Consider the following 25,184-nt stretch of genomic DNA (forward strand, 5'->3'; position numbering starts at 1 on the left):
GGCTCGGTGGAGCACCAGCCCGAGGGCCCCGCTGGTCGCGGATCATCTTTGTTGGCGACGGCGACAAGGCTTCGGTTGGTGGCTCTCCACTCGCCGAGCTTCTCCGCGGCAGGAGGGAAGTCGAGGAGCAGTTGCGCACGCGCCAAGGCTTCTGCTGGCGTGGGTGGTGGCGAGAGCTGCATGGACCGTGGCGCGCTTCGACTTCTAACCATGGTAGAAGGAGTTCTACCACGGCCCAGCGGTTGTGTGCCATTATCGCCAGCACTTCGGCGGGCATGCTGGCCTCCTTCGTCCCGCAGGTGATGCACAGGGCTCTTCCCACGGCAGTGCTCAGGGTCACCGGCACGGTGATGCTGCTCGTCGCGTACACCATGGGAAGAGCGCACTATGGGTGCTGGAGTGGGCGTCCTGGAGGTCGTCGCGCCGCCCGTGGGTGATACTGCGGCGACCCCGGAGGGCCCCACGCCGCTTGCGGGGGGCCCAACTCCATCTCTGGATTTTGTGGCATGCAGCCCACCGTCTTGCGTACGAGCGACGCCGCTCGCCAGGCTCTGACTGCTAGAGTGATGCTGGTGCTCATGGGCCACGCCTCGGGTCCTATCTGCGACCAGCCCGTTACTCGCCCTCACTGGTACGGGCCGTCTGGCCCCCGATGAACCGACTGCCGTGGACGCCTTCTTCTTGGGAGTCATGGTGACGAAGAACTGCTAGGCTAACAACCATACCCGATTCTCAAAAAGCGAGCCCCCTACCTGGCGCGCCAAAGATGTCGGTCGGAAACGACACCCATGGGATCACAAGAATCCCTACTAAGGTTGCCGGGGCGCGGGGTCGTGAGAAGAGCAGGATTAACAGTCAGCACAAAGATTGTTTACCCAGGTTCGGGCTGGAAGGATGCATAAAACCCTAGTCCTGCTTTGGTGGATGTGTTGAGTGTTTTGGGGCTCTCGAACTAGCTACGGTGGCTGTGTAGTTCAAAAGAGCCGAATCCCCCTCCAGTACACCATAGGCCTCTGAGGGAGTCCTGGATTAGGGGGTCTCCGGACAGCCGGACTGTCTCCTTTGGCCGAACTGTTGGACTATGAAGGTACACGATTGAAGACTTCGTCCCGTGTCCGGATGGGACTCTCCTTGGCGTGGAAGGCAAGCTAGGCAATACGGATATGTAAATCTCCTCCCTTGTAACCGACCTTGTGTAATCCTAGCCCCCTCCGGTGTCTATATAAACCGGAGGGTTTAGTCCATAGGATAACATACAATCATACCATAGGCTAGCTTCTAGGGTTAGCCTCTATGATCTCGTGGTAGATCAACTCTTGTAATACTCATATCATCAAGAACAATCAAGCAAGAAGTAGGGTATTCCCTCCATCAAGAGGGCCCGAACCTGGGTAAACATCTTGTCCCACGCCTCCTGTTACCATCCGCCTTAGACGCACAGTTCGGGACCCCCTACCCGAGATCCGCCGGTTTTGACACCGACATTGGTGCTTTCATTGAGAGTTCCACCGTGTCGTCACCATAAGGCTTGATGGCTCCTTCGATCATTGGTAGTGATGCGGTCCAGGGTGAGGTTTTCCTCCCCGGACAGATCTTTGTATCTGGCGGTTCGCACTGCGGGCCAATTCGCTTGGCCATCTGGAGCAGATCGAGAGCTATGCCCCTGACCATCAGGTCAGATTCAGAAACTTGAACTACACGGCCGATATCCGCGGAGACTTGATATTTGACGGATTCAAGCCCATGTCAGGTGTGTCGCACAGTCACGACGAGCATGACATAACTCTACCGTCGGACAGTATTCGGGAGATCGCATCTGCAACTACTCCAGCCGTCAATCCGGAACAAATCGCGCCACCCGAGAGCGGAGGGATAGACCCCACCACGGAGGCCGTGCTCTCAGCAGCGATAGAGCCAGACACTGACTTCACCCCTTACGAGAGCCGTGTTGCCGAACCACTGGATTCACCCCCGGCCATGGACTCCGAGCCGCTTATATTCGTGCCCGTCGAACCCGACTAGGTGCCGATCATGGAGTTCACCTCCGTGGATATCTTTCAGCACTCGCCTTTCGGTGATGTGCTAAATTCATTAAGGTCTCTCTCCCTGTTAGGAGAACCTTGGCCAAACTATGTTCGGCTAGAATGGGATGCGGATGACGAAGAAATTTGCTGCCCACCCACCACCCACTTGGTAGCCACTGTCGACGACTTAACCGACATGCTTAACTTGGACTCCGAAGACATCGACGGCATGAACGAAGATGTAGGAGACGAACAGGAACCAGCGCCCACAGGGCGCCGGACAACCACTTCATCACATGACAAAATACATGGTGGATACACCCAAAGAGGGCAATGGCGAAGAGACAGCGGAGGATGCCCCCTCCAAGCAACCCAAGTGCCGACGTCAGGGGCACCGCTCTAAGTCCCGCCATTGCAAAAACAGCGATAACAACGCAAGAGGAAATAACAGTCCAGTCGACTCTAGAAGAAACGACGACTGCACCGCCCCGGTGGCAGAGCACGACGAAGATGCAAACAGTGAACATAGTGCGGATCCGACGTCCGAACACGGCGACGCCAAGGATAAACCTCATCAAACCCCATCTCGGGAGGAAAATAGTCTGGACGAAGAGGCACATGTCATCCCGGAAACACACTTGGAGCAAGAGAACCTCCGCAGAAGGCTTACTGCCACAGCGAGGAGCCTGAAGAAGCAGAAGCAAAGGCTTAAGGCCGCACAAGATACGCTCAAGAGCAGGTGGAACAAAGTGCTCGACAATAAAACAAAGTATGGTGGAAGTTACCACACAAATAGCTATCCAAAGCGCAAGCTATTACCTGAATTCGACGATGAGGCCTTAGAGCCCACGCAGCCGAAAAATGACACGGCCAACCGGCTGGATCCACCACCTTGTGACCGCGATAGAGCGGCCAACAAAGTCGCACATAAGTCAACACACGATCTACATGAGAACTTGTGCCAAAAATCCGATGCGACCAGATCCATCTACGGATCTAGGAAGTGCGCTCCGGCACAAAATCAAAACCGAATACTACAACCGTCCGAACGCCATGGCATGTCCCAATATAAGGGTGACGCACACCCCCTATCTTTCACAGATGAGGTGCTGGATCATGAATTCCCAGAAGGATTCATACCAGTGAACATAGAGGCGTACGACGGGACCACAGACCCTGGAGTCTGGATCGAGGACTTTATCCTCCATATCCATATGGCTCGCGGAGATGATCGCCATGCCATTAAATACTTACCCCTCAAGCTCAAAGGACCAGCTCGACACTGGCTGAAAAGCCTCCCTGAAAACTCAATTGGAAGTTGGGAGGAGCTCGAGGACACTTTTCGGGCTAATTTCAAAGGGACTTATGTCCGACCTCCGGATGCAGACGATTTAAGCCATATAATCCAACAGTCCAGAGAGTCCGCCCGAAAGCTTGGGAACAGGTCCCTCACCAAGAAGAACCAAATCGTCGACTGCCCGAACGCCGATGCCTTAGCAGCTTTTAAACACAGCGTCCGAGACGAATGGCTCACCAGACACCTCGGCCAAGAAAAACCGAGAACAATGGCAGCCCTAACAAGCCTCATGACCCGCTTTTGCGCGGGCGAAGACAGCTGGTTAGCTTGTAGCAGCACCAGCGACCCAAGCACATCCGAAGTCAGGGATGGCAATGGAAAAGCATGACGCAACAAAAACAAGGGTCGAAATAATGAAGGTAGCCCAGATAATACGGCGGTAAACGCCGGATTTAGGGGCTCTCGACCAGGTCAGCGGAAAAAGCCTTTTAAAGGCAGCACAGAAGGACCATATGGCCTAAACAAGATTCTTGACAAGCTCTGTCAGATTCACGGCACCCCCGACAAACCGGCAAATCACACGCATAGAGAATGTTGGGTCTTCAAGCAGGCCGGTAAGCTAAACGCCGAACACAAAGGGGAAGAGACACCAAGCGAAGACGAGGACGAACCTTGCCAGCAAAGAACCGGAGGACGGAAAAAATTCCCACCAGAGGTTAAAACAGAAAACGTGATCCATGTGACGAAGAAGAGAAGCAAACACGCACTCTGAGACACACGCGCCATAGAGCCCGTCACCCATAGGATCAACCCCTGGTTGGTCTGCCCGATCACTTTTGATCGCAGGGATCATGCGTCAAGCATCCGGCACAAAGGATTGGCGACCTTGGTGTTAGACCCAATAATAAATGGGTACCATCTCACACGAGTCCTCATGGACGGCGGTAGTGATCTCAATCTAATATATCAGGACACAATCCTCAAAATGGGGATAGACCTGACACAAATAAGCCATAGTAATACTACCTTCAAGGGAGTAATACCAGGCCAAGAGGCCCGCTGTACGGGCTCTCTACTGCTAGAGGTTGTATTCAGTTCTCCCAATAACTTCCGAAGCGAAAGGTTAACTTTCCACGTCGCTCCATTCCGAAGTGACTATCAAGCACTACTCGGAAGAACGACTTTTGCTCGTTTTAATGCAATACCGCATTATGCTTTTCTCAAGCTTAAGATGCCCGGTCCACGCGGCATCATCACAATTAGCAGAAATACTGAACGATTTTCACGTACGGAAGAGGACGCGACGGCTTTAACAGCCGCGAACTAGACAGCCTCACCAACAAGAAAAAATGACAGGTCGTCAAGACCACGGACACGGTTAGACGAGTCCGGTGCTCCACTACATATACATGAGATTGGTTTGATGATCAAACCCTCATAGACGATACCAAGGGCTTCCCGCGTGTAATCAGGGCTAGCCCGGCTCAACTTGACTTCTCTTGAATTTTGATAGTTCATTGATAATAACCAATTCCTTTTTTTGGCACGGCAAATTTCACCTATGTTCTTTCCTTTTACGGATGACAATCGTGCTACACCCATCCAGGACACGGCACAACGGAGACACAGGCGCAAACGTGCAGCAGGGACCCGCCCAAAGGTTTCTTTTTAGATTAAGACCCTGCGTAAACCTTTTTTACTGTCTCTTGTTGCTCACATCCTCCGGATACTCTACACAATCGAGAAGGATGCTGATGTTGTTGGCATGTGGCCATGTCAGGATATTGCACGTACCTGGACACACGGGGTTTAATATTAAGGGCATTGTTTAGCCCGGTATATGTTATAAAGACCGAACACCTTAGGGAGTGTTCAGCGTCGCGAGTTTGGCCCTATATGCATCAGCTCCGAATCATGTCTTTGGTCAAATGTTGGGTTTGCCCAGCTCCCACATTTTGGTACCTTACGTTCCGCCATATCGGCTAAGGTAGAACTGGGAGAACTACTGCGATTGTGCCCTGGTTCATCCGGATGAGCACCTCAGTAGAGAAAGCCAAAAACTGACTATCATGATATAGTGAGAGACTGGTCAACCACTCGATGACTCAACGGAATCCTCGGGATTCCTCCGCATTAACAAAGGGCCGTTTCCCGACCATGTACATACGTGCCCCGTATTTGGACGAGCGTGGAAGTACCAGGGGCTATAGAGTAGCCCCACCGTCAAACTCCTATGGCTAAGTGAAAGTGTTAAAGCAATATAGTCCGATTGCCTCGTTCGCTGTGCTACCACCTCCTTAATGGACCGAGACGTTGGATCAAGTGTGGATACGCATTTTCGGCGAACACCCCCGCATTATATGCGTGGGGGCGGAAGCCGACGACTGCAAACTTTCAGGTTATATACATATATACATAAACGGCCGCACAGGAGGCATCATAATACTTTTAGGCAAAAGTATAAACACAGCCTTGATAACTCAATAAAACTTTGTTTTTACAATGGGAGTACATGTCACTAGAACATAATATTCTTCGAGCACTGAGCCTCTATCGAACGAGCGCCTTCAAGAACTTCTTCAAAGTAGTGCTCGGCAGCCACTCGGCCTACGGCCGAACCCTGTGTGGCAACAGTGGTGGCCTCCATCTCTACCCAATATGTCTTGACACAGGCAAAGGCCATCCGCGCACCCTCTATGAACGCTGATCTCTTTATAGCATCGATGTGCAACACAACAACAAGGAATTGTTGCACTAAACTAAAGTAGATATTCGGCCTTGGCCCTCCCGGCCACAGATGATCCACAACGGACCTCATGGCATGTCCGGACAACCTATGGAGCTCGGTCCACTCGGCCATTCGCTCATTCAACAGCTCCGGACGGGCTGGAGCATGAAACTGTGACCAGAACCGCTGTTCCACTTCGTGATCTTTCCGATCCTTGAAGTACTCGGCCGCATCAGCAAAAATTGCAGCCAAATCCACATAGGCGTCCTCAGAACTCCATAGTCGGTCAAGAGGAGCATACTTCGGATCTCTGAACTTTGTCCTCAACAAGAAGGGATTCCCAGACACGATATCTGCAGCTTGATGCGGCTCCTCCTTTGTCGCTCTAATTTTGGAGCGGGCTTCCTTGGAAGCTACCAGGGCCTTCTCTAGGTCCGTCGCCTTCGCTCGGCTTTCTTCTTCTTCAAGAAGCTGGTAGCAGTCAGCGGTGTCTTTCAACTATATAGCCATTTTGGCTATTCTTTCCTTGCTCTCGCAATGCACGGCATGTTTGGCCCTCAACTCTTCGGCCGCCTTTAGAGAGGCCACATTGCTACTCCTTGCTTGTTCCTTGGCTCGGGCAAGCTCCACCTGAAGGGTCTCCACGATAGCAGCTCCATCTGCAGTCACAACATATTAATGATACTAGCGTCATGCTCCTCTTATTATGTGATGATCACCAAAGAAATCACTTACCCCGTGCCTCGTCAAGCCGCTGGTTGACAAGCACGATATCGGCATCGGCCGCATCAAGTTGCCGCTTTGGCTCGGTAAACACATCAGTCCGGCTAGCCACCGGAGCCTCAGCCACCTGCACATAAAGGCATTCGGGTTATTACCTGGGAATATGATCCTCGGTTTGCCGCTGTTCTCGACGACAACCAGAGTCTCAGGGGCTACTATCTGCATAGGGCACACCTAACATGTGTGGTACTATCAAAAACATACACTATTTCACGTACCTCAAAGCCTTTCAGATGACTCATAAAGGCTTCTTGCAATCCTCTTTTAGCGGATGAAATCCTTTCAATTACTGTACCCATCAGCGTACGACGCACTTCTGAGACGGCCGCTTGCCCCAGAAGATCCCTCAGGGCGTCCGACCGCACTCTGTACGGTTTCGGACTCTTGCCATCGCTCTCCTTAGGAGCCGAATACTGAGGATTCCGGGTAGCCAAATGGTTATCCTCTTGCCTGGGCGGATCAGGAGATACCCTCTGCGACGACACTTCAAGGTCTCCCGCCTCCGGAGGTGGGGTGTCAGGAGGAGGCGTTTTGCTCTCCATCATCTCCGGAAGAAGATCCCCCAAAGACGAACTCTATCGAGAAGGGCTACTATCCGGACTACAATTTATAAGCATCGGTTATTGTCTTCAGAAGTAAGGTAGGATATTTTCATTATTAAGTACTTTTTGATTACTTACAGCTCGGACATTGTGCGGAAAGAATACCCTCCGAGGTAGGACCCTCTGGAGAAGATTTCTTCTCCCGTTTGGAAACCTTAGTTTCCGGATCTTCAGAGGTAGTCCTCTTCCTTCCCCGGGGAGAGGGAATGTCAGATTCTTTCCCCTGTTTATCCTCCCTCACGGAGGCGCTCATCCCGTCGGTTGGGACAAGTAGCGAGTGAGGCCCGCTGTCGGCCTCTTTATTCCCCCCTTCATCTTCCTTTGAGGGCACTTGATAAGACGCCGGCTCGAGCATTTTGTCCAGTACCGGATTGTCCAGGCCTTTAGGAAGGGGGGCGGACACCTGATGATCTTCGCCTTTGTTATCCAGTCCTGGTCAAAGAGTGACTTTTCATAATGATGTCATGATAAATAAAAGGACATCGTGTTCGGCCATGGGATTACTTATTTGGGTATCAGGGCGGTTGCAGCTCAAACCCACATCCTCAGTGGTGTCCAGACACTCTAGTTGGTGTCCGAAGAACGATTTGAACATCTCTTCGAGTGTCATGCTGAAGAAGTGCTGAATAGCTTGCGGTCCTTCCGGGTAGAATTCTCACATGATGAGGGGACAACGTTTGCAAGGCTGGACTCGACGAGCTAGCATAACTTGCATTACCATGACCAGGCTGAAATCTCTCTCAAAGAGTTCTCGGATACGGCTCTGCAATATTAGCACATCCTTTGTTGTACCCCAGCTCAGCCCCCTGCAGATCCATGACGCCAGCTACAGTGGGGGGCCCGAGCCGAAGGTAGGGGCTGCTACCCACTTGGCACTTCAGGGAGCTGTGATGTAAAACCACTCCCGCTGCCACAAACTGGACACCTCTAAGAAGGAACCCTCTGGCCATGGAGCATCAGTGATTTTGCTTATTAAGGCACCTCCGCACTCTGTGTGCCGCACCTCGAACATCTTCGATGTCACATCGAAGGTCTTGAGCCACATGCCGAAGTGAGGGGTAATGTGAAGGAAGTCCTCACATACGAAATAAATGACGTGAAGTGAAGAAGGGAATCCGGGGCCAGATCATGGAAATCCAGCCCATAATAAAACATAAGCCCCCTAACAAAGGGATCCAGAGCGAGGCCTAGTCCTCGGAGGAAGTGAGAGATGAACACGACACTCTCGGTGGGTTCGGGAGTAGGGATGACCTGCCCTCGGGTGGGCAGCCTATGCGAAATTTCGGCGGTCAGATATCTGGCCTCTCTCAGCTTTTTGATGTCCTCCTCTGTGACAGAGGAAGGCATCCAAAGACCTTGAAGGTTGGATCCGGACATGGTTGAAGATCCGAAGTGCCTGGCCTGAGCCTTGGGTGTTGGAACTTGAGGTGGGGGAAGGATTCGATTGAGCACGAGGGGGAAAAAGATAGGCCTCGCCCTCTTTATAAAGGAGGTGAATATCAATCGTGCTCCTTGTGGCTGTTTGGGACTTACCTAAGATCTAGGAGTCATACCAACAGGCACAATTGGATTACCCATGTCCGTATTGATGAGAATCCCGTAATAAGGGGGACACGATCTCTCCTTTGATGAGACGTGTCAAAAAAACCGCCTCGCAATATGCATAGCGCTGGTTGAGAAAAAAGGTTCAGATAAAGACCGAGCCATGACGTGATGTCGTGCTGTCAAAACGTGATAGCAGATTAGATTTATGGAAATATTATTCTCCCTACGGTAGGGTGTGGAACTTGTTTTGCAAAGCCGGACACTATCCTTGAGTTCAAAATTTTCTATGGAGTATTCAGAGGAGGAACCCGCCTTGCAATGCCGAAGACAATATTGCGCGCCGGACTTGTCATTATTGAAGCCTGGTTCAGGGCTACTGAGGGAGTCCTGGATTAGGGGGTCTCCGGACAGCTGGACTATATCCTTTGGCCGGACTGTTGGACTATGAAGATACAAGATCGAAGACTTCGTCCCGTGTCCGGATGGGACTCTCCTTGGCGTGGAAGGCAAGCTAGGCAATGCGGATATGTAAATCTCCTCCCTTGTAACCGACCTTGTGTAACCCTAGCCCCCTCCGGTGTCTATATAAACCGGAGGGTTTAGTCCATAGGACAACATAAAATCATACCATAGGCTAACTTCTAGGGTTAGCCTCTATGATCTCGTGGTAGATCAACTCTTGTAATACTCATATCATCAAGAACAATCAAGCAGGAAGTAGGGTATTACCTCCATCAAGAGGGCCCGAACCTGGGTAAACATCTTGTCCCCCGCCTCCTGTTACCATCCGCCTTAGACGCACAGTTCGGGACCCCCTACCCGAGATCTGCCGGTTTTGACACCGATAGCCTCCTTTTATAGTCGAAAGGGGCTGCCACAGTGGCACACAGGAGGTGGAAAGGCCTACAGTACTGCGAGCTTATCGCCAGTATTACAGGACAAGACGCATTTAATGCATCGCTTAGGTGTCCCTTAGCTTTATCAGGGACGGGAACGAGGCCCATCCCTCCCGTCGACGCTCCTCCTCGCTTCGGCACGTGCCCAGGCTAGCGATCACTACAAAAAAATACACTTCCGTGATGATATGTGTTTGTCACAGTAGGTCACATTTTCTGTCATGCATGTACATGCATGACAAATTTAGGATGGAATCAAGATAGTCATACCTGTGCTGTCGTAGAAGTGTTCCATGACATTACCAAATTATCATCATGGAAGTGTCCACTTCCATGATGATAAATCACGCGTCACAGAAGTGCTTTCGTCAAGGGTGACCGACACGTGGCATCCACCGTAACGGAATGCCGTTAAGCTATCGGGTCCGGTTTTGGATCCAATAACCCGTTAACAGCCCCGACCAATGGGGATTTTCCACGTGTAAAATCATCATTGGCTGAAGGAAACACGTGTCGGCTCACCGTTGGGACAGATGTCATCCACTCATTGGACCCAAAGCGCCTATGATACGTCGACACATGGCACGGCCCAACAAAGGCCCATTCCTGTGAAAAGGCCGGCCCATTTGACTTGGTCAAAAGGAGGCGGGCTGGCCCACGGCAAGCCTGTTAACGGCTTGTTCGCATATAGCCCATTTACAGCCCGCTAACCTAGGGCCCGTTTACGGCCTATCTGAATTAGGCCCAGTAGCGTCATCTCGGCCGTCCAATATAATTCCAGCCTGTTTTAACTTCCGGCCCATGTATGGCCCATGATGTCTTTCGGCCCGTATGAGGCCCTTATTACTCTCTGTCCATTAACGGCCCGTGGTAAAACTGGTCCATAATGAACAGTGTATCACTTTATACCCATTAACGGCACGTGGTGAAACTGGCCTGTAATGAACAGTGTATCACTTTATACCCATTAATGACCCATTATTCCGTTGGGCCGTTTCCAACCCATGTTATCTTTCGGCCTTCTCGGGGCCCATTTATTCTTGGGCTCATTTCCACATTCGTTTACTTACGGCCCGTTACTGTCATTTTCTGCTTGTGGGCCAAATTCAGCCCGTGGTTACAGTCGGCCCATTTGTGGCCCGTTAATACGTTGGGCCATTTTCATAGCGTCATCAAAATATGGTCGATTAACGACGGCCCATTATGGTCGGCCCATGAACGGACGATTTCAACTCTAGCCGATCATAAGCCCGTAGAAGGCCCATTGATGATATGGCCCATGGAAGGCCCATTGTGTCTATGGCCCGTATAAGGCCCATTGTTTCTATGCCACGTAGAAGGCCCATTGTTTCTACGACCCTTAGAAGGCCCATTGTTTCTACGGCCCGTAGGAAGCCCATGTTAACTACAGCCAGTGGGCACCAAAGTTCGCCACCAGTGAAAATATAGGGAAGACCCTACACTATACAAAAATGGATTGCTGTTTTCTTCAGTCAGTGGGTGCACGTTAAGAACAAATTTTGTATCGCACCAAAACAAACTACAACTATAAAACAAAAGGAAGGTTGGCATAAAAGTTAATAGTCTAGCAGATAAATGCACCACCAGAAGTTCAGAAGCTCAGTTCATTTGACCTGACTGTTACGTTTTCATGTTGTATTGTCTGATGGAGCACCATAACCTTCGCCTTCAGTTCTCCTTTGCTCCTGAACAACATAGCAAATGTCTGATTGTCTGGTTTCAAAACCATGCATATCTTGAAAACATCGAACAATTTCTCTCCTTGTTTAACAAAGGGTCTCTATTAGGGAATGGACTTGTGTCTGGAGCGCAGATACAACATTGTTTTGAGCTTGCATATCTTGATCATGAGGCAGTTTGGACGAGATTGCCTTAACAACCAAGCCAGTATTATGCAGGAACGTGCTTTTGGCACTGTTAGTGGACATGTACTGACCCACTGCAGCAAGAGCTGACATTGCGGTTATAGTTGCCTCGCCACCTTCAGAAGGTGGCGGTTCCACCATTTTTTTCCATATCTCGCTGAAAAGTTGTGGTTTTACATTAGTAGTACCAGAATAGAAGATATTAAGGAGGCAGAAAAACCAAACAAAATAGCTTTGGTCTATACAAAGAACTTATTCTGGTGAACCCATGTAAAATAATAGTTGTATTTTATTGCAAACTACATAATAAAACCAGGTTCCAAACATATGACCATGTACCATCGCTAATGTATTGTCTATTTCTTCACATTGTATTGAGGGCTAAGGATAAAGAGACAAAGTTTATAATACGGTAAGCATAGTATGACATCATTCATATCACAAAAGAACTGAGAACAGACGAATAGGCAATTGTAACGTTGTGTGGGCAAGTCCAGCATGGAACTAGATTACAGCTCAAGATCAAACGAACATCACTCCTCTCTTTTAAACCTTGTAAGGTGTGGTGATACGCTGAGACAATTGTGTATAAAATTGAAAAGAGTAATAAACATTGGCTGCAAACCATGCAGTTCAAGGCACAAGTCAGAGTAAGTAGTAGTTAAAAGGCATGCGGATTAAGGACTTACAACAGCGGCTTTGACTGGTGTAGTCATGCCCTTCTTCTTGCTGGTGTGACAGTCCTTGAAGATTTCGACAACATTTGGTCCAGGTATTTTTTGGTCCTTGCGGGCTTTCCTCTGCATTTGGAACAAGTCAATATAGATCTGATAATATGGTACAGCGAAAAGAGTGAAATAGCAGCTAATTACAAGAGCCTCGTAGTGTGCAATATAGCTACGAGATCCTGTCGTCTGTTGGAATTTCACTTTCGTACGGTTGGCCTTGTTCTTTGAACAGTTCACCTACAAGAAGATAGATTTGTGTGGCACACGCGTAAATAGAACTTCAACATGTGATCTGATCACATATATATAATGTACCTGATACTTCGGATCAGACCAGTGTTTAACGAGGCCTCTCCAGTCTTCATCAGATATATTTTCCACTGGAGATGTTTGGGCAAGTTCACTGTTAGCCTTGCCTTCAAAGTGAGTTTTCCTCAAGTTATACCGATACTGTTGTGGAGCAGACTTGAAAACATGGGTGCAAGCTTGTCTAGTTGCATCATCTTGGATATCCAACTTGAACCTCATCTGTTGAAAATTATGGGAGTCTCATTATCAGCAACCTAGAAAGTATTGGATAGAGCAAGACGATATTACTAGTTTCCATACATAACCATACTTACAGATAAATGGTCGAGGAAGGTGTTGAACTGGGTTTCGTCTTTGTCATTCCTGTACTGAATCCATGTTGGGAGGATACGTACATGACACCTAACAGCAACCGCTGCCTCTGATACTAACTTGGCTGACTTTGTAGCATCACTTGGCCTTTTTAAACCTGCCTTGAAACGGATCTCCATTCTTCCTCCTCTAGATTTAGTTAACCTATTGAGCATTATCCCTGATGTTTGTTTCCTCTTGCGCCTAGGTGCTAGTCCAACAACAAACATAGGAAGTGTTAGTGTACATCAAACTGTGAGACTATATATAAAGAAGCATGCAACTGTAACTTGACTCCAGCAACTACCTTCTTGTTGTTAAAGCTCACAAAGTTCATCTGATCTTGCCAACTCATCTTGTGTCAAGAGTGCTTCGGAAGTAGTGTCAGGTGGCAAGGGAGCTTGGGAACGTGCTGCTAGCTGAGTTGATGAACGAGTAAATTGTGCAGCTGGTGGTACTGTGGAAGGTGTTGCAACAACTAGGGTTGTCTCTGCTTGTTTGGTGGAAACTATTTGTTTCTGTTTGGCTTGTTCTGCAGCTCGTGTAGCATGGGATACCATGTCGGTACAATTTTCCGCTGGACTTTGACCTTCTATTGCACCATCAGTACCAGCATAATCTGCAGGATTGTTCCGCTTCCCTTTCCCTGTCGTTCTGTCTTGCTTCCTCTTTCTCTGTGCCATGTTAAGTCAAGCCAACAATAAAAACGAATAACAACTTAGTTCTTCAGAACAAATGTACTTTGATGTAAGAAAATGGTGTGATAGACAGATATTGTATGTTCTAGAAACAGGAACACGTGTCTTAGTCACAAGTATAATGTGTAAAGTAAGCAGATGAAATTCAACAAAATTAGAAGAAATACAAGCTAGACATCATACATAGCATGCAACCACATATAACAGTGCCAAGTTAGAGGGAGCACCTGTGATGGTGCACTAGGGGAGACGTGCTCATCACCAACACAACTACGTTGAGTGTCTATGCATGTGTTGTCTTGGAAATCATCTTGGGGGGATGGAGGAGTAGAATCTGCAGAGGCCCTCCATTTGGAAGGAGCACCTTCATCTAATGCCTTGCTAACTTCCTTCCGCTTTATTGATTTTGAATTGTCAAGTAAAACCGACAAGAAAAAGTAATAAAATTCACTCTTCAGAACTCATTTGTGCATGATACTGACAATCACTACTTTGATGTAAGTCAAACACATGATTCCAGGATGGAATAATACGAAAAACAGGACGGCATGGAATATTCACAACTGTTTGTGTAAACTAAGCAGAAACCATTTCACCAAATAAGAAGCAATGCAAGCTAGACACCACATGAAAGATGCAACCAATATGATTCTGCCAAGTTAAAAGTGTCCCATCATAAATGGCATTTCAACAAATTAGAAGCAGCGCATGCTATAAATCATATCAAAGATTTAACTAATATCACACTGCATATACTGAAGGTGTCTCGTCATATTGATTTACGCGGGATACAAAAAACAATAGTTTCATGTGAGGACATGCTTAATAGACAGATGTACTATGTACTAAATACAGGAAGGCATGTCACATTATCAGGTATAATGTACAAGCTAAGCAAAGTAGCACATGCAGTTTAACCAGATTGGAAGAATTACAATCTAGACACCATATGCAACATGCAACCACATATCACGCTGCCAAGTTAGAGGAAGCACCTGCGATGCTAGTGTAGGGGAAATGCGGTAATCAACTACAGAGCTACATTCACTATCTTCATCTAGCCTTGTTGTTTCTTGAGAATCATGTCGGGAGGCTGACGCTGCATTCTTTACATAAGGAGTAATCCACTTGCCTGACTGCCTCATCATAAGTGATTGATGAGGGATACACAAGAACATTAGTTTGATGTAAGAACATGGTTAATACACAGATGTACTAGCATGTACCAAAAACAGAAAGGCATGTCATATTCAAAGGTATGATGTGTAAGCTAAGGTGATGCAATTTAACCAAATTGGAAGCAATACAAGCTAGACATCCGGTTGGAGTGTTGAGCATGATCATTTAGGACCTGAGAGCCTGGTGGGAGGCGGGCTGCTTCGCCACCATCACGGCTTTTTAGTTGGCTTCCAGGTGATGCCTCTCTTTACTGGGCTTGTCACTGGCTCGGCCAGTGCCTTGACTAGCTATTTGTCTTCTGGTGCTCATGGGATAGTGGTTCATGTAAAAAATATCTTTCCTTATCTTAATAAAGACCGACTTCGGCCTTTCGAATACAAGCTAGACACCATATGGAACATGCAACCACATATGACACCGCGAAGTTAAAGCAAGCACCTGGGATGGTGGTTCATTGCGAGCGAGGTCATCAACTCTAGAGCTACGTTTACCATCTCCATCTGCTGGCACTACACCCTTTATAGCGTTGTAACGTGTCGTGCTTACCCGCGTAGAAAGCTGGAGCGACTTCTCTCTTTTCTTTTCTGCTTCTCTCGAGGCAGACTCTGAAATACCCTTGCATAAAAACACAATAGTGAGAGTATGGGTGAAGTGTGTGCAGAACTAGTGCACTGTAAAAGTAGCAGATACCAGGTGGCTGAAAAATAAATGACAAGAGACATATGATAGCTCTACAAGATTGCATGGAAAACAAAATTAGATTCTACTTCATATGATTTTGTAATATATGAGCACAGGAAATGCAGGTACTCCTCCAGCACAGCACCACATGTGGTCATATCAAGATAACAGTCGACTGACAATAAATAGGTCAGTTGATTTTTTTAGTGAACCATCCGATCTATAAGGAACGGGCAGATGTCCTTCGTCTACCTCCCGCCAGTCACTATTGACGATCTTTCTCGAACCGCCAGCGACCACTTGCCCAGACCCCTGCCTCCGCCGCCCCGCCCTCCCCTCAACCTCACACCACCGCTGTGCTTGGCAGCGCCCCTAGGCCATCCCTTTAATCCCGGCCGACCTCCAGATCAGGCGCCAGTAGCTCTAGGCCCCACACGCCCCTAAGATAAACATTGAGGCGCTGCTTCCCCGGCGTAATAGGCGGACTAGCGCCTGTTACGCCGGGGAGTGCTTCCATTAATTGGGAATCAACTGACCAGGAATTGAAATTCAAGGGGGCGACGGACCTCTAGCTAAGGTGAAATAGTATATGAGGAGAAACCTTGTGCATTGCGAGTTAGTAGGAACATCTAGTATCAAGAAGAAGCGGGGCAACTAGTGTCTTCTATGGGATGAATACCGTGCAAGCAGACACATAAGATTTGCACGAATAAGGAAAGAGGAGTACCACTTTCGGTTGCCGGTGTGGTCGCCTCCACATGTCGCACCGATCTTCTTCTTTTTGCCGGGGAAACCGATGTTCTAGAGGGTGCAGGCTTGGATGAACCCATGGCCAAATTGTTGACTGTGTTGCCTGGCCGTATGTCGGCGGAGGGGAAGCAGATCCGAGGCGGCGAAGGACGGCGTAGCAGGAACATCTCCGGTGCGGTGGAGGGTGGCAAAGTTGGAGCGACAGCGGTGAGACGCAGGACGATGTGGTTGAACTGGCTCGGCCTCGGCTTCAACTACTAGCCGTGGAGGGCGTTGCGGTTGAGGTTGCGGTGGACGACGGTGTCGGGGTATCGGCTCCGGCGTGATGGAGGAGGGCGGCGGTTGATGGGTGGAATGGGGTGGCGGACGGAGGACGCTGGGGTTTCGCGGCCGGTGGAGAGGTAGTTTTTGCGCCCACAGAGTATGAATGGGGAATCAGACGGGTGGGCGGGGGGAGGGGGAGGGGGAGAACCATGTTTCGGTCTAGGACGCGCTTGTTTTTGGCTTTTTTGAACAGAAGATGGGACACGCTTGTTTGAAATTTGGGGAAAGTATAAACTTTGCCCCCCTCTTAAATTTCGGACCTACTTTGGGTCGGGGGTAGGATGGTAATCCTAGGTGTCCCAAATAGTGGGCGGGAGCGATTTCGGCCGCGCGCATGTGTTCTTAGGCGGCCATTGTGTATGAATGTATGAATGTTTTTCGGAGGCGGTTGTGTGGCGTCTAGATGAAGCTACAAACCTACCCTGGTTTAGACCTTTGGACGTCGGGCCGATAGGTTTCACGGGTCAGAGTTATTAGAAAAGTAATTTCCTTGTACTACCAAACATTGGTCTCACGCGGTTTCGGGCGAGTAGAGGCTCTTTTGGCGCTTCGTTCAAAATTTGAAACACGAGCATTCACGTTTAGAGTACTCTTGAACTTTGAGGACTGACCTAAATAGACAACGTTAAATTTGACCTTGTATGTTTGAAAACCTCATTAAATTATCCGCTTCTTTTTTGAAATTTTGACACTTGAAAATCCTATAACTACGATTATTTTGGAACGGAGGAGCTAAATTAGAATCTATTTTGTACACGACTACATTTGATATTATGTAAAAAATCAGAGCAAATATTGGTGCCCCCATAATTTAGGTATGATTTACAAATGCCATGATATCAAATTCAAATAATTGAATGGACTTCATGTTGAATTCAATTTTTTAAAACCACCTTAAGTTGAATTCAAATTTATGCTAGTTCATAGGTAGCTATTTATAATGTTCATTGTGTAACTTCCATATGTATAATGTGCTTTACACACACAACATGAACTATACTCACGTTTATATTCGATTGCTAAAGCGATGCACTGTCTGGAGTTCAAAAAACTAACTATGTGGATCAATTGTGTCGAATAATAACATAGACATGCTCAAATTCCATAGAATCTAGATGTTTGATGGATCAATGACCGTTCCTTACACGAATTGCAAATATCATGATCCCATCCTAATATTTGGATACAATTTATATCTTTAATCAATGTGTACAACAGTCTTGTACGTGTAGTTTCACTCTCCATCGGTGGTCTCTCACACATGCTCACACACTCTCTCCCGAGGTGTCTTTCTCGCACACATGCTCTTGATATAACCCTCCCTCCCTCTCGTAACCATTTACTACTATTTTCACTAACCTTTATCACCAGCATTCTTCCTCTCACAAGCATACACACGCACAATCCCCACCGACCCTTTCTATATACATAGACCTGCCTACGTGTCTCCTGTACGCACATTATCTTTAGGCCTGTCTCTCACGCATTGTCTCACACCTCTCTTCCTAATCGACGAGTATGATTCTAGCAGAGCATTCTGTAGGATGCCCCTTAATGTTAGGTTGGATGAATAGTAATATCAGAGATAACGGGGTTACCTTAGTCCGAGAACCTAGGGTTACAAATCCTAACCGGCTTTGTCAGTGGACATAGAGTCCTTCACAATTATGATATCTTTGTCTTGTACGACTAGTCATCCATGGGTCTCCCTTAATGCATCATGGGCTGACCAATGTGGCGCGGGACGGAACCGAACGAAGGGCCTCACCTCGACCCACCATACCTCAGCGGTGACACACCCTCTGCCCCCACGCCTCGTTATCTTCTCACACCCACACATACCAACACAGACACCACACACAAAAATACATATTCTCCTGGTGCCTCTATCCACTCCCCCCTTGCATATACACACTCAAGGGAATCTCTCGCCGTGACGTCATATTCATCTTTCTCTCTAGACCACTCTCATTTCTCGTGCTATCTCTCCCACGCCCCCCTATTGGCCCCTCTATCCATGCCTCTCACGAATACGTAATACACACACATACCTCTCTAGGCCTTGCCAAATGCATCAACTACACATTCACACATGTTACATCATGTACCCCATTGATCTGAAAAGCCCTCTCTTCATGTTTATTTCGCATACAACATTCCTTTTGAATAAAGTCTGGCCAAAAAATGTTTTAGAATTTCTACATATATACAACATTACAATGTTATATGGAGGAGTATGAACGCTTGCATTGCATGGTGCCCACAATGATATTTATTCCGCACTGTGAATTTGTATATTATAATACTATATATAAAGTTAGTCATAATAAAGAGAAACGAAGAGCATCTCTCTCTCCATCGCATACCCCCTCTACGCCCCTTTCACGTACGCACACAAACTATCCCCAGGTCCTCTAAAAGTAAGCCCCCAGCACATTCACACATGCTTCATCTTTCTCTCGTGATATATACAGTGACTATCATTGTATTTGAAGTGAAAGCACGATACGTACATTGGACTTCAGAATCCACTCATTAGGGTCACCATTTACGTTTTGTGGTTATTATACAGTCACGGGCTCACCGTACAACCCTGTATTTGCTCAAGACACGAATAGTTGACCAGTTAAATGCTCCACGTGGCACCTCTAGTGTTGCATCACATTATCTTACTACCATCGGGCCCACCTATCGGCTTGTATCTACTCTACATCTACACTCTTATAAAATACTAGCAAGATGCCCATGCGCTGCACGGAACATCAAGTGCATTTGTATGAGTAGTTTATCTTGTGGGAGAAAGGGATGAACAAGGGAAGGCCTTATTTGCAAGTGTGGAGAGGGGTGTGGGTATCTTTTTGCAAAATTTCCATAGTTTCCTTCCTATCCGTCAGATATTGATCGGACGGCCTATATTGCAGGATGGCAGGCACACGATCATCACCGACTATGCTTTTTATAAGAGTAGGGATAAAATACACTCTTATAAAAAAACAGAGTTGGTGATGATGGTGTGCCTTCCATCCTATAATATAGGCCGTCTGATTTATATCTGACGGATAGGAAAGAAACTATGACAGTTTTGCAAAAAGGTACCCACACACCTCTCCACATTTGCAAATAAGGCCTTCCCTCGTTCATCCTTTTCTCTTACAAGATAAACTAGTCATACAAATGCATCTTGATGTTACGTGCAATCCACGGGCATCTTGCTAGTAAGAATGAAAACAAACGACAAAAAAATATTGGATGGTGGTTCGAAGTCATGACCGCGGGCACAGCGGACAAGGTGGCCTTGTATTGGTATGCCGAGCCGTCTATTTTAACACACATGAGCTGGTGTGGTGATTATACACACACGCATGCATGCACACGAATTGCATGCACGCAACACTCACACGAACACATGCACCCACGCAGGCACGCAACACTCACACGTACACACGCAGCCACGCATGCACGCAACACTCACATGCACACACGCACGCATGCATGCACACACTAGTACACCACACGACCAACACACACTCTCACACTCAAGTGCTCAACCTACACGTGCATGCGCACACATGAGGCCCTGACAGACATATACATAACTAGGTGATTCCCGCGCACGGGGTGGAGTCTTGTCGCGCCTGCGTAAATTTGTGTTTATCTGACCTTTTCCCTATGCAAACTGACAGGTGGGACCCACAAGGAACGTGGTCAATTTAACTAGTCAACATGGTGCCACGCAGACTATTTGGCCGGTCAACAGAGTGCAATCTGATGCTTACCCGTGAGCAAGTGACCGTATAATCACCGCAAAACGTATATAGTGACCGTAATCAGCTTATTCTGAAGTTCGGTGAACGGATTATGCTTTTCTCTCTGTAGGCCCTCCAAAACTACATCTCTACATGTTCTCGCATGTTACATCTAACAACTATGCAATACAACACTACTACTACTACACTCTAACACAATAAATCATATGTGTTTTTAGTTTTACTAGATATCATATTGTTACTTAATTATTCAGTTTACATACATTAAAATTGCCTTTGAAATGTATGGCCAGTATCATATACCTCGCGGGAAAAATCCTGCCCTTTCCTGTTTAATCGGGTTTGTATCGATGGATCGTGCGAAACAGCAAAACTATAGTACTATATACAGTACAAGTGACAGTTCACTGGGCCGTTGTGTCGTGTACTCCTCCGTCATAAGAGTGGAGCGCTTGCTTTCATAAATATTCTAGCCCCTTTCGCCGACATGTGGGGTATTAAGCTACCGGTTCCACGTGCCATACCAGAATACAGTGCAGAGCAGCCGGGGTGAAGCACCCGGTCATGGCGCCGGCGTAGTAATGAGCAATGAGGCGTCAAATCACAAAGCTGCACCTTTCCCGTAGTTGAGTTGGAGGGACGAAGTAATAATGCTAAAAAAACAAGTTGGAGGGACGAAGCAACCATCATTTCACGCATTGCTGAATCCGCTTCTTCCTCATCTTCTTGAAGTTAACCATGTGTTGCTTCTGCCGTTTTTCTGCCTCATGTGGGAAGCGGATTGGCTTGGTAAAGCACTGTCACGTGGGACCACATGTTAGCAAACCACCAGGACAACATCACCTAAAAATAAGAAACCTCCCCCGCCATCCGCGTGGCAAAATCACCTCCTTTTTACTAATCTTGATTCTATTATTTTTTAGATCAATATAATTGAGATTTGTATAGATAGCACACAGGAGCAAAACCAAGTGGTACGGCTAAGGGCATCCACAATGTGTAGCCAAATGTGAAAATAGCTTTTGGCATCGTGGGAACCATTGTGGGCGGTGTTGCCAAAGCCAAAAGGATGGAACCGAAGCTCCCTGATTGATTGATTGAAGGAATAGAAAAATGCAACGTCTCTCCTCTTTCTCCCATGCTTGGACGCATGTACAGTATAGAGGACAGAGTCTACTCCCCTGTCCCTATTATCACAAATCACAAAGCAGTGAGGCGTCAAATCTCAAAGCACGGACGAAGCAACCATCATTTCACTCTTCGCTGACTCTGCTTCTCCATCGTCTTCTTCGAGAAACCATCTCACCGCACTAAGCTGGATGGATGCTATTGTGTACGATTAGTACTAGTACATTTACACGTCCTTTGGTTCAACGGACTTCTTGGATGCAAATAAGGCGGTTGTCTCGGCTTGCAGGCGGCACTTAAAAATGACTTACCGTGGTCTCCCTCAATGGTGTTCTCCGTCGAATGCACTTCGCCAAACCACAACGTTCGAGATATCATCGACGTCACTGCAATGGGGAAGGAAGTCAAATATAGTTACTACCTCCATTTTTTGTACACAAGGCCAATATATCAAAATTACAATTTGCAAAAGGCCACTAACACTAATCGAGGCAAAATTGACGGGGTTTGCCTCGTACTAGCAACCAAGGACATTAATATCCCCTGCATGCATGTGGAAGTGAGAAGGTTGGTTTGCATGGCGCTGCATTAATCAAGCGATGAGGAGTGAGATGGTTAGCTCTTTGGGATTTAGAGAAAAAAATACGCATTAATTGACACCTGAAACGAGGATTTGTATCGATTAATCCCATGAAGGAAAACCCTGCCTTTCTTTTTTAACACTAGTACTCCTAGTACGTAGTACTACGTACTTATCCTGTTTGGCTCTAGGCCTTGCATTGCCATACTTTGCCACACATTTTTCCAAGCTTGCCTAAAGTTTTCAAAATGAAAAGGAGGTACACTTGCGCATGGCTGTCGCGGTCGCACCGCACCCTCACACGGTCGCTCCTGCACGCCGCGGTCGCACCGCACCCTCACATGCACAGTCGCTCCTGCACGCTGCAAACCCAAGCAAGGGAACACACCCTCACTGACATGTGTTGTCGCATGTGAACAAACCAAACTCAGCCATCCTACCGCTGACACATAATTTTTGTTCATAGCGTATGTTTATCCAACCGCATGTTGAGGAATATCTGTACGGCCCGTGCGGTGGTTTGTTGGGGAAGAAGAAGAGGTGAGGAAGAAGGGTTAGGAGACGTAGGACATTCATCCAACCGCCTGAAATGGTAGACTGACCCAAGTCAGGAGACTTGCATAACAATATATGTTTTTACTACACAACAAAAGATCCATAAAAACAACAACATAAAGAAAAACTATCACTGCTCGCGGAATGAGATGGCCTCGTCGTCTTTGGCTACCGGCACGAACCAGCCGTAGCTGCCGACGTGTGTCTCCGCACCGTGGTTGTCCTCGACCTCCAGCTACTAGTTCACACAGAGCATGCAGGCGCTGTGCACGGACGAGAGCACCGCCCGGTTCAAGTCGAGGACGTCTGGTTCCGCCTGCAGGAGGGCCTCGATGGCAGCGGCATCCGCCCGCTCCACATCTAGTCGAGCCTCCGCCGCCCGGTTCAAGTCCAGGACGTCCGGTTCCGCATGCAGGAGGGCCTCGATGAGAGCGGCATCCACGCGCTCCGCGTCGAGTTGAGCCTCTACCACCCGGTTCAAGTTCAGGACGTCCGGTTCCACCTGCAGGAGGGCCTCGATGGCAGCGGCATCCACGCGCTCCGCCTCAAGTTGAGCCTCCGCCGCCCGGTTCACATCCACGACATCCGGTTCCACCTGCAGGAGAGCCTCGATGGCAGCGGCATGCGCGCGCAACATGTCGAGTTGAGCCTCTGCCTGCCGGTCCTCCTTTAGTATCGCCAGGTTGAACCGCTGGTCCGCCTGCACCATGGGGGACTCGAACGATGGCACGAAGTCGATGTCCATAATCTCATACCCATCGGGGGCCTTCTGCGCCGCGACCTCCGCCATGAACATTGGATCGGCTTCCTCCTCCTCGTAGCTTGGCTCTAGAGAACTCGGGGATTGGCCCGCCGCAAAGCGAGCTTGGGAACGGAGGTCTCTAGCGCCGACCGCCACCGTGATTTCTGCGCGGCGCTCCGGCATCAGCATCTTGTAGTACGTGATCTTGTGGTGCACCATGGCTTTCCGATGAACTAGGGGATGCTTGATGCGGGCTAGGGGATCGAAAGGTGGGGGAAGAGGCTGGAGATTAGGTGTGGTTTTAGGGCAGTGGCTGGCGTAGGCCGAGCAGCGAAGGTTCTGGTGTGAATAGTGGTTCCGGTGACGACCGGTCAATCGGTTTTTACTGTACATCGCTCTTATCGTGTTCACGTTGTAGCCTGGCACGCTGGACCTCCATGTCGCTCACCGAATGGAACGCGCTTCATCTTGCGTTTTCGCTCGCTTGTGGGACCGCAGTTGAGAGCAAACCGACGTCCCTCCCTCTCCCCGGCCCGCGTCATTTTATGCGGAGTAAATAAAAATAGAGCGAGTATACTATGGATGAGGATCCCCTGACGTCGCCGAACCCATTGAGTAACTAACATGCGGGGCCTAGCAAGCATGGGGTCCGCTAGTAAGTGACCGAAAGGGAGGGTAAGGCAGGGATACGTATGTGAAAGGAGCTTCCAATGATATAATTTTCACATTATACATCTCATGTACTATTAATCTTGTCAATAGTCAAATGCGGTTTTGAAAAACGCATTAGAGCATGGTTAATAATATAGCCAGTCGATGGCTATAAGGAACTGCCATGTCATCTATAGCCATCATCTATTATATGCACTCATACAGTAGTGTGGGCTATAAGGTTGGCTATTTCCTGCAAAAAAATTATAAGGTTGGCTATTGTATTAGTACTTTTTTCCACCTCCTCTCCATCTCTTTCTTCATATTTATTGTACGTATTTAACTAGGAATGCGTATATAGCTAGGCTCTTGCATGAGGGCTCACTCCCCTTACTTTTTCACATCTCTCTCCTCCACATAGGCCCTATATAAATGGAAGGAGGGAGTACAACTATGAGCACTGCATACTCTAGTACAGATGTTGTCAGTACTCCACTAGTACTATTGGACAGGGAGCTTAAAAAAAGTTACTATTGGACTGGCTATACGTGGCGAAATCCTAGTAGGAAGAGCATGCGCGAGAACAAGCACATTCACGTGGTTGGAAACAAATTGGAAACCATCTCGAGTACAAATCTAGGAGTACATACGAATCTAACAATATTGATTGGCGTTGTTGAATGTTGATACTTTTTTTATCAAAGTAGAGATACTTTGACTACACATAAAACTTATATGTAAACTAGAAAGGATAGGAGGGAGCATATTGTACGTTCAGAAACGAAACAAACATTGAATACCCTTTATATATGATTTGCGGATGCTATGATCACTGGTTCAAAATTTTGAATCCGCCTTAGGTATCACACATGCCCCCACTCGTTCTCTCTCGATTTCATCTCGGGGTCTGGAGATCGATTGAAAGAGGACTAGGGTGGGTACAATACATTCGTTTCGCTTATGAACATACAATATACTCC

This window comes from Triticum aestivum, chromosome 7A (assembly GCF_018294505.1).
Source record: "Triticum aestivum cultivar Chinese Spring chromosome 7A, IWGSC CS RefSeq v2.1, whole genome shotgun sequence".
Classification (NCBI taxonomy): domain Eukaryota; kingdom Viridiplantae; phylum Streptophyta; class Magnoliopsida; order Poales; family Poaceae; genus Triticum; species Triticum aestivum.